Here is an 11,451-nt window from a genome sequence, read left to right as displayed (position 1 = left end):
GAGTTTACAAGCTGTGTCTAGTAGAGTCTTATTTATGGGTGTGTCGTGCACCACGCTTATAAGTAGGAGGCTACAGGGTATTTAGGACTGTCACTCTTTCTTTTTACTCTAGATAGTGTGATAGAGCTAACTTATAAGAATTCAAATTCCGAAACTTCTATTTTATTCGTAATAAAACGATGCCTACATTCAGAAAGACATTCGATAAGATATATAGATGTGGAAGTATTTAGATAGAGGAACTCGATTTTGCATCTTGCTTATGATGAGTAAATGTTAGGTCTTCAGCAAATCCTGCATGTACTAAAATGTGTAAGGTTCTTGATAAGGAGCTTAAGGAAGAATCACAGAATCAGAAGTCAGACACAAGTTTCAGCAAGTAAAAGAAGGAAGGTGAAGAAGGGTACGAGGTACCTATTTAATAAAGATTATCATTATTTACCATTCAGGAAGGGATATATAAGAATTTAAAGTTACCTTTAATAGTAACAGATGTACGTTCAATCAGTCATACCAATCTTAGCCATGCCTATGGGAGCTAACGGATATGGTTTAAGAGAAGGATAGGATATCAGGATCCGGCTGGGGTTAGAATAACCCAAAATGATGGATGGATGGTTTACGTTAGTTGACAATTCCGAAGGACATTGCAAAAAGTGCTAAATAGATCCCCTGGTGAAACACCTCGATGGTGTATTTTAAAATAGTACCACTAGATATAAGTGCTACAAAGATAGGCGATGGAAGCCTGGAGAGGATTAATATTATCATAGTATGACTCCGTCCCTAGTAGAGAGATAATGCCATGCAACCCAAAGAGCCAGTGGATGGAGCAAATGGGAGGTAAAAGCAAAAGAATATCTTGTTAAAGTTTTCAGAATAAAGTGATAGACAGAAAGGTTAGTAGGAAATAAGAAAAGAGATAATGAAGCATTAAGAGAAAGATATGATACATAGATGGCAACGGTAGGTCAAAGAGATGACGGTATTACCGAGTCTAGAGTTAAGTGAAGGAAAAGACGAGAGGTGACAGGCCTTGAGACAACAAAAGAGTATAGGCCATAAATTTGTATCTTCACTACGAGAAATGAGTTCGTGACTCCAACGCAACTACTGGAAGGAAAGGTTAGACCCAAGAATAATAGAAATCAGTATAGGTTGGTGAACATGATAAACTAAACGTGAATCAGGGACATAGTGATGGGATAATACTCGGCATCATGAGAGTTTCATATTTCGTTCTGGCGATAATAGACTAGACAACAGAAGAATATTCATGAGAAATTCAGAGGATGGTCATTCAGGAAAACGCTTCGTTAAAGCAAGCAAGGTGAGCAAAGTTAAGCTTAAGGGACTATGTGTGCCAGTTACACTAAGTGCCACCCTCGCAAGTAAGGAATTTCGTTATCCTTGATACAAAGGAATTACCGCAAGGCGAGTAAGGGTCATCGGTAATGTGAGAAGAAGTCAATGATGAAGAGGTAAACCATCTATAGATAGATCGTTGTAGCGCTAAATATTAGTACTTCCCTAAATGGGGAATGTGGAGTGAGGTGGCATTAAGTCAGGATTAAGTGGTTTTAGGAATATGGAATGATAAAGGAATAATGCGATAAAATGAGAAAGGGATGAGGTTGCACTTATCCAAATGTTACAGATATGTTATGATTCCAGAACGTTATGTAAGCACGACGTCAAAAAAAGGGGAAGTAATGGTTTCTGCACTGGATGTTATTGATAGAGAAGGAGCCCTTACGTAAGGTAAGTTAAGACAAGGAAATAACCGAAGAAAGATTATGCAGAATATGGATATGAGAGTGGGCCAACGAGTAATAAGTAGTTGATTCATGAAGAGCCTAGTCATGAGTAGACAAGAAGTTATAGACAAATCAGCATATCATGCAAGATAAATATATTAAACCCCAACATGGAGAATTCAACCTTGCAGTAGTGTCATTATAATACTTGAGATATATTCAAATAGAAGTCGGGGTAGTTAAAGGTACCGTACAAGTGTTACGGGGATAAAAGAAAATGCAACTGGAAAGGCAGTCAAAATATTAGTTCAGAAGCAACCCTACAAGCACAAGAGCAAGGAGGTAAGCAACTACGGATGATTATAGGCAAGGAAGGACATCAAAAGGTCCGTAATAAGCGCACAACTTTACGAGAGTCAAGGGTTCTCCCTAAGTACTACAACAAAATACTAGCTGAAGAAATAAGGAAGAAAGCTTCAACCTAAGCACAACGACCTAAAGAGGAAATGATCGTGTAACAACAGTCTCACAATAACATTGTAAGCACTCCAAAAGAAAGTATTACCTATCGTGGCTAATGAACGGGAAGTAAAATTAAAAGTAATATTCAAGATTATATGAGTTGCACGAAAACTCTAGCATGCGTAGGAACTAAGATAAGCTAAGTATGCCTGCAACAAGAAAAACCGGGAAAAGTAATAGCTGACATTAAAGAAAGCTAAGATGGAACGAAAGGAATTATTCGATCAATGATCCCGAGTTGGTGACGTTATGAACGCACTTAGAAGTTTGGAATTTTATACCTGTAGTATATACATCCATAGAAGATTCAAGTATACGTTAAAAGAAAGAATTAAGCCCAGGTCATAGACGAAGGATGGAATTGTTAAAGGATTTTATCATGAATATCCCGCAGCGCCTATGAAAGGCTAAAGTAATAAATAATACGCGGAGCCACATATTGAAAGATAGATTAAGCCTACATAAAGGCTGATTAGAAAGAAGAGAAAACTAAAGAGTTACATCGACTAAGTAAAACATGAGTGGACCAAGAGAATTATAGACCTCAGGATCACTCGTAAATAGCAGAAGTATAAGAGAGATAGTACAGTAGCCATATTTTATAATGGCTCTACGATGAAGCCAACCAAAGAGTATCAGCCTCATAAGAAGTCAGTATGAAGCTCCCATCAGATTGTGTATGCACCAAAGGTGCAAGTATTATAATAGAGCTTCAGGTTGTGGAGATAAGTTATACCTATGTGGAAGGGAGGTTATGAAAGAGATAGAAGAATGTGAGGCAATATTTTAAGATAAGTAAGGAAAAGGTGAAAACGTACAAAATACTCAAATACAGAAGGTTATGAATAGTCCATACTGCGGATAAGGGGCTAGAAGCATAGGGATTCAGTATCCAAGAATGATAGCAGCGTCATCAGTGGCATACCTTCCAGCCTATGGTTTCTAGGTACCAAAAGGTCTAATTAGAGAGTGAAAGAAGACTTAAAGATGATGTGATGTCTTGATGTTCCAGAAAAGCATAAGGAAATCGGTCGCAAGCTAAAGTATGAAATGAGGTTAGGTCGTCACTCTTATGATGAATAGTAATGAGGAAGTATTAAAAGACATAAACTTATACATATAGGATAAGCAACGAGAGTAAGCTGGAATTTGGTAGCAGACCTCAGTAACGATAAATCAAAGTAAGAGTTACGGTATAATATGACCTATTTCGATACAGTAAAGTCATATGGATTGATAAATGAATCCATGGAATAAGGTATAGCAATATTCGTAAGTTCAACTAAGTATCGAGCGAAGAACTTCAGTATACCTATAGATGCCCAGAGGGAATCTTGGCAAGTTTTTTTCATAAAGTAAGGCCTAGAGATTTGCTAAACGCTGAAGGAGAAAGGAGAGAACAGTTACGAGATTGGAAGGATTCCGGCCACAAGTCATGGCATGAGGAAGAGGCGTAAAAGGGGGAATGCCCTGGCCTTTAGATTTATTCATAGAACAATTGCCTAAATGGCAAGGAAAGTATTAAAGTATTCAAAAGACATAAGTTATGAAAATGATAAGCGCATCAGTCAACATTCGAGGACGAATGTTCCAAAGGGGGGAATAATGTTACGCCCCGCAGTATTACGATGATGTTACGCTTCGCAATATTAAGTTACAATGATGTTGCACCCTGAAGTATTGTATGTTGAATTTGTCATAAGGTAATTGACACCAGTCCAAGTAAAAGATTATTTGGAGATTATAAGGATTGTGCTATCTCACAAGTGATTAGTAAATTCATGAAGGTGAAAGGGGGAGCAAGTCAAAGAAAATGAATTTTGTCCAAGTTTGGCATTTTGGGGTATAATACGGCCCGAGCTAAAATACCCGGTATTAATAGACTAGTATCATGCAAGGCACCATATGACCACGGTAGTATAATATATAAGGTATATATGAAGTATTTTAAAAAAAAAATAGAATTTTAAGTAATTTGTGGTAATTTTTAAATAATGCGGGTAGTTGGTTAATTACAGGGTAACGGGACATTACCCAGTTAACTAATAAGTGGGTAAAGATTATTAATCTTCACCCACTCTCCACGTGGTACAAGGCCATCAATTTAAGAAATGACTCATAATAATTTTAAATAGGTGTCTAAATCCTATCTCATTGTAGGAATTTGTAATGTGATATATCATTAGGGAATGAGGAAAAAAGCTTTTCCAGCTGGTTGGCAAGGCAAATTTTAATCTTGCTGATGTTATTCTTAAGCTAGGACTTTTTGAAAGATCCTATATTGCATGGAAGGATGCGAAATATGCTCAAATTTGGGAATATCTCAGAGATAGACTTTGAGTTGACTCAAAGATTTGCAAGCCTTGATTTTAAGTTGAAGTTTGTGGAGCATAATATACAATTCCTTCAAGAAATTCTTCAGAATTGGAAGTCAGATTTCCTCGAATGGCTCATTATTATATTGATAGGTGCAGAGATCCACATTTAGGTTTATGACATTGCCCATAAGTCGTCAATTGCTCTGTAGGTTTAGCTTCTGAAGTGTTGGAAATTTGAAATATCACATTGCACTCTAGTTGTGGCCTGGAGTTGCTGTACATATGAAATCCTAAAATAACACATCTGAAATGTATAACCAAAGTAATATCAAAACCATTCAAGGCTAGAAACAGAAGTTTCAAACCAAGAAACGTGGAACAAGTTTTATGTTTAATCCATTCTTTAAGTTCAAGAACGTTTCCTTCCACACTTAAAAGGACCAGAACATTTTCCTCTCAAAATTCAAGGAAACAAAAATGTGCTATTTCGTTCCAAAACTTTAGGAACCAGAAAAACAAATTTCGTCCATGAATTTTTAAGGAGCAGAGGCAAAATTCGTTCAATCAACGAGGGTTTTCCAACAAAATAATATACGGAGTTTTCCCTACTCCAGGTATGTTAAGGCTATGCTCTTCTTTCATTTGGCGTGATCTCGTCATTACATTCATATCCCGGAATTTACGTATATTTTGCTAGTCTCGCAAATTGTGTATATTTTCCTAGTGTTGTAAGTTATAATATTCTCCTTATCGGGATTTCATATTTAGTTGAGTATTTTATTCTTCCAGTCAAGAGAGCAGAGAAGTTACATATATACAGTATTAAAAGTATTTTCATTACCATCGAGCTATAATCGATGGGCAGGCCCCTATTGGGCAACCTCAGATCAGATGGTAAGTTATATACCGAGCCTACTATGGCCGAGCGCTTATGAGTGAGCCCAGTTGGTCGAGATACAGAGCTTAGTATGGCCGAGCGCCTATGAGCGAGCCTACTACGGCAGAGCAGTTATATATATACCGAGCCTACTGTGGCTGAGCGTCTACGAGCGAGCTTGCTATGGTAGAGCAGTTATATATATATATACCGAGCCTTATAGGGCCGGACAACTATTTTACTTAATATATTGAGAGAGCTAAGTCAGTATTAGTAGGTAAGCATATCTTCAGATTATCTTTGACTTCCAGCTACTTGCGGTTATTATATTATCAGTTCAGTTTTAGCTTTAAGTAAATTGTCTTACATACTCGGTACATTATTTCATACTGGCGTCCCTTTTCTGGGGGCGCTGCATTTCATGCGTGCAGGTTCAGATAGACAGACGGGTAGGCCTCCTCATTAAGTGTTGCTCGAGTTCAGCTTGATCGGTAAGCTCCATGCTTTTCGGAGTATCCGGGTCTAGAGCCTTATGTACATCTTGTATATATATGTATATATGTTATGAGTAGGTCGGAAAGCTGTTCAGATCACAGTATATCCATTAGTAGAGGCTTGTAGACATATCCTGTCAGTTAGTGTAGTATGTTGGGCTTTCAGGCCTTGTATGTATATTTGGTTGGTTTGTCATCTGTAATAATTATGATGGCCTTGTCGACCAAGTTTTATATTGACATTTAGTCAGCATTCGTAGTCGTCTTGCAATGTGGCCCATGGCTAAAATCGATTACTGATTTTAGCGGCTGATTTTAACTTAAACCCTATAGGCATGATTTCTAAGTGCAAAAGCTGATTCAAAAAACCTTATGGGCATGGCATCTAAATCCAGAAATGATTTCAATCTTATTGGCATGGTTTCTAAAATGCAGAACTGATTTTACAACCTTTAGATATGGTATCAAAATGCAGAATTCTTATTGACATGATATCTATGTGCAAAAGTGATTTAAAGCTTTATGGACATGATTTAGAAAATGTGAAACTAGTTTTGAAACTTTGCAGGAATGTATTTAAATGGAGAAAATTAATTTTACAGCCTTATAGGCATTGTATCTAAATGCAGTAACATGAATCTTGAAAGAATATTCAAAATTATTTTGGTCCTATAGGCATGACATCTAAAAGTCGACCAGAACATGTTGAACAAATCAAATCCTATAGGCATGTTATCTAATGCATGCAATAACAGAATATAATTGAACAAGTGAATACCCTATAGGCAGGATATCTAACATGTAATAGTGAAAACATTTGAAAGAACAACACATAAATTAGGATTTTTACCCTGTTCTCATGCAAACATTAAACCAGGCCCAATTTCCCCAATTCACTATTTTCTCATCGTTATTACAAATAATTATTACATAACATAAGAAAATGAATAAATTACATAACTATAGGAGGCATACACCAGGCCCAATACATCCAGATAACTCAAGCTTTCAAACCATATGCTCCAATGCTCAGAGATACACAGTAACCATTTGCAAAGCACCAAGAACCCAAATCTCTAGTGTGTCAGAGTTCCCAAGGGCTTCGAGAACCCAAGGCAGTGCTCACACTATACAAATGTTCAAAAATAGTTTTTAAAGGATTGGAAACCAGCTCCAATGTGTCAGAGTTCAGAGGATTGTCATGGACCCTAAGCAGTGGTCATATTGGGGGTAGCAATACCCTAGTTAACTAAGAGTAGGAGTTGAAAATAATATAAGAAAATAGGAGACAACTTTGTTTTAGAAAGATAGTTTGGATTTCAGAAGTGCATAGAAGTAGATTACCAGATTACAAGAACCACATGCAACACACATTTAGCATAAGGAGTTCAACCATTAACTCAAGCAATCACAACAGACAGGATATAGCAACAATTAGTTTGAACAAGATTTCACATGGCTTTAATTCATTAGCTATTACTAGGTGAACATATAAGAATACATTAATCAGAGAACAACATGTTAGGGATCAAATTACTGATCAGACAATCACACAGAAAGGTAGCAAAAGTTGAGAGTATAGAAACCATGAATTTCTCAGCAGTTTGTTAAGGGTGAACACTTAAAACATGACAACAATCATGCTAGTTGAGAAACAAGAAGATATAGGTCTAATAGACATGCTAAAAATAAGAAGTACATAGATAGCATGCTGATTAAAAGTAATAAACATGAACACATAGGTGTAGTTACATTGAAGTAGATGTACTGATTGAGATCAATAAGCATGAAGCACATAGGTCTAATTGCAGCATATTGAATGATGGCAGAAGTGGAGACATACCAGTTAAGAAATAGCAAACAGGAAGGTGAAAGTATGTAGGATCCAATAGTCTAGCCTTGGCTTTTAGCCGGCTAGACAATGCAGCAAACACAAGTGACAGAAAGGCTTGAATGAGAGCAAGAACTTGTGTGTGTGTGTGTGTGTGTTTATTTATTGAGTGTTCGTGTAAGTGTGTGTCTGTGTTGAAAATCAGAACAAAAGGGTTTTTATAGCATGCAATAGGATAGGTCACATAAGGTAATGAATCACACATACATAAGGTATGAAAAATCAATTTGCAATCACTCAGGAATGTATTAAGAGGACATAATCAAATAAGTGACACTTAATTTAAGGAAAAATCTCTCACATAATCAATCCATAATTAAGAGCAAGGTTAATAAGGGAAGAAATAGTTTCCGGAATCAATTAGGAATCAAGACACACAATCAAGCCAATAATAAGGTAAGAACAAGTAAAACTTAAATAAGGAAATATGGGTACTAAATTCAAACCCTAACTTAGGTAAGTAAATCAATTAATCAACTTAATTGACAGAGTTAAAAGTAACGGACAAAAGACAACAGGATAAATAGTCAGAGAATCAAAACCCTAGAATATGTCAAAGGCATAGAGATGAAACTCAAAAGAACTGGTCGAAATAGTAAAGAAGAAAATCATAGTTGAAAGCATTTAAATGTCTAAGTATTTTCATAGAAAACCCGTTAGAGGTCAAAACCCTAGGGTAAAGAACATAGTCATGAGAATTAGTCGAACAAACAGAGAAATTAGGGTTAAACACTTAAAAAAAATTAGTATTTTTCAAAAACTAAAAGGGGTGAAACCTTAGTTTTAGAGAAGACAAAAAATCGGTTAATAATAAGAAATACAGAAAGTTTTTAAGAGAAATAACAAAATAAACTTAAAATTATCTTAGATCTACAAGGATCTGAACAGATTCGAGCAGCAAGAGACTATGGTTTTAAGAGAACGATCGAGATGAAAGAAAATCTGGTTTGAAACCAGAGATTTAAGCCATAAACACGAAGATAATAGTACTCAAATGGAGATGACCGTAGGTAGATTCATAAATGGTTTCGAACAAATCTTGGTTAGATCTCTTCGAGATTCTTTCATAAAACAACAAAATCGAACGACCAGAAGAGTTAAGAGGCCGGCATGGGCCTGAAATCACAGAGGAACCCCATGGAACGTGTAATAATCGAAGGAGTTTAGGGAAATTATGGGGTGACGGCACTAGGGTTAGGGATAGTTTCAAAGAGAACGGAGAAGAAGAGGGAAACAGGGGTGGCGGGTTTAGACAAATAACTAGGGTTAGGGGGGTTGGTGGATTAAAAAGGAAAGGGGAAATGTGGACCATTTATCTCAAAGATCAACGGCCATGATTAGGGGATGTTCTGGGTCGGGTTAGACAGGGAGTTGGGCTGGGATGGATTATTAAATTTGAATTGGGCTGGGGGCTCGAATTTAAGCATAATTAAAGGGGCAACTTGTTAAATACCCAATTTATTAATAAACTAATTTGTAAAAATAGCTAATTAAATGATAAAATTGATTGTTATGCATATAGGTGATTTAAAATAATTACTTAATATTATTAAAATATAAAAAAAGCTGTATATATATTGTAGTTATGCATATGTATGGGCTATTATTGCAAAATATGCAATTATAGTCTGAAAAATGCAAATGTAATTGTAAAAAATACAATTAAATTATTTGAACAGTTATATGAGTATAAATGATGAATTAAGATGATTAAAACATCGTAAAGAAATATGAGGGATAATTATTGAATATTTATATAATTAAAAATACAAAAATAAATTGATTTAAGGTCTTTAAAAATTATAGAAAAATTATAAAATACTTGTGCATGTTTGTAAATGCATGTACAATATTTTGAAAGTATATATGCATATTTAAAATATATGAGGGAAAAATTGGGTATCAACAGCTGCCCCTCTTTACTCGGGAAGGATGAAAGAATTTTCGGGTAAAGAAATAATGACCGATTTTGATCGAATAGGATGTTTTGAAAAATAGAAACTGAACCCTGGTCTCTGAGTTGCCTACATATCCCTGGTTTTACAGGAATCAGGCCATGTGTAGTTCTGGACCCAACGGTGAATGAAGCCGATGGAGTTGTTATAGGAATGGTAGCCAGTTTCAGCAAAGGTTCTTTTGTGAAGGGTAATATCGAATGGAGTTATGATTATGAGTCTGAAGTATGACAGATGTATCATAGGGCAGATATTTGAACGGTCATAGAGCAAAGGTGTGTAATTGATGGGGGTCGATCGCGTTTGAAATAATGGTAAGGCACGAATGGTAACCGGAAGAGTATGAATGGAAACCGGAGCGAAGGTTGCTCCTGTTTGAAGAACGGTTACTTCATGGATCAATGCATGCGAGTATATAGAGTATTGCGAGAATTTAAACATGATGCAAGTTCCCTTTGGACCATGAAAGATTGTCTTTGGACAGTGAAGATGACGTCCTTAGACTATGATGTCCGGGGCCATGAATTATGAGATAGGAGATTCGCAGGCCATAAAATGGTGTTCTCGGGCCGTGAGAATTGTTCCTCTGAACCATGACGCCTTTAAATAATGATGCACAATGTTAGGGGATCCTCAGGTCATGACATGGTGTCTTCAGGCTATGAGGATGATGCCTTCGGACTATGACACCTTTGGACAAATTGGCTATACATTGTTGACATCCAATTTTGTCCCTCAGTTATTCCAATTAATTTTCTTGAGCTTTTAAGTTATTAATAATTTGAATACTTTTATTTTTACTACCATTTTTGTTATATTTATTATTGTTAGAGAAAATGTATAAAGTACCCATTAAACTTGTCAGCAAAAATTATTTACACACCTAAACTTTACTGGTGTCCTAACACCCCGCTATTCTTATCTAAACTAAATTTGATACCCCATTGAGTGATGACCTGGTATGAAAAGTATAGCTCATTTCGTAGATGCGCGTGAGGAAAAAGAAGAAGCTTTAAACTAATTTAATTGTCCAGGTATCACTTTCTTATTGGATACTCTAACTAATTAAACTTAATACTAATTTTTTCTCTTTTCTTATTCATTTTCTTTTCTTTTTCGTTTCTTTTTCTCTTTCTTCATTTTAGCAAACCAGTGTCACCATCTTCCTCCCCATTTCTTGAAACTAAGTCATGTTTTATTTTTTGCTTCTCTTTTTTTTTTCTTGTAAAGTCTCTATTTTCACTCATCTGTTTCCTTCGCCATATTCCATCAATATAATCCTACTGCAAAGAATTAAAAAGAAAGAAGACAAAATATCTCACAACCACGGGCTTATTTTTTGGACTGATTTTAAGGTGTTTTGGAGCTGTAAATTGGTGGTTTTGAGAGCTGATTTCAGCAAGTTTTGGGGAGGTTTTAGGGCTGCAATTTGCTGCAATTTTCAGTGATTTTAGAGTGATTTTAAAGGGGGAAAAACTGCTGGAATTTAGGGGTGTCTTGGAGCTGATTTTCGCAGCTCTTTTCTGGTTTTCGCAACTGATTTTGCTACGATTTTTGGGTGGATTTTGAGGTATTTTGGGTGAGTTTTAGGTGTTGATTTTGGGGGTTAGTAGTGGGGGGGGGGGTTGAGCTCTGTT

The sequence above is a fragment of the Nicotiana sylvestris genome, chromosome 4 (genome assembly GCF_000393655.2).
Source record: "Nicotiana sylvestris chromosome 4, ASM39365v2, whole genome shotgun sequence".
Classification (NCBI taxonomy): domain Eukaryota; kingdom Viridiplantae; phylum Streptophyta; class Magnoliopsida; order Solanales; family Solanaceae; genus Nicotiana; species Nicotiana sylvestris.
Note: the sequence above shows the minus strand (reverse complement) of the source record.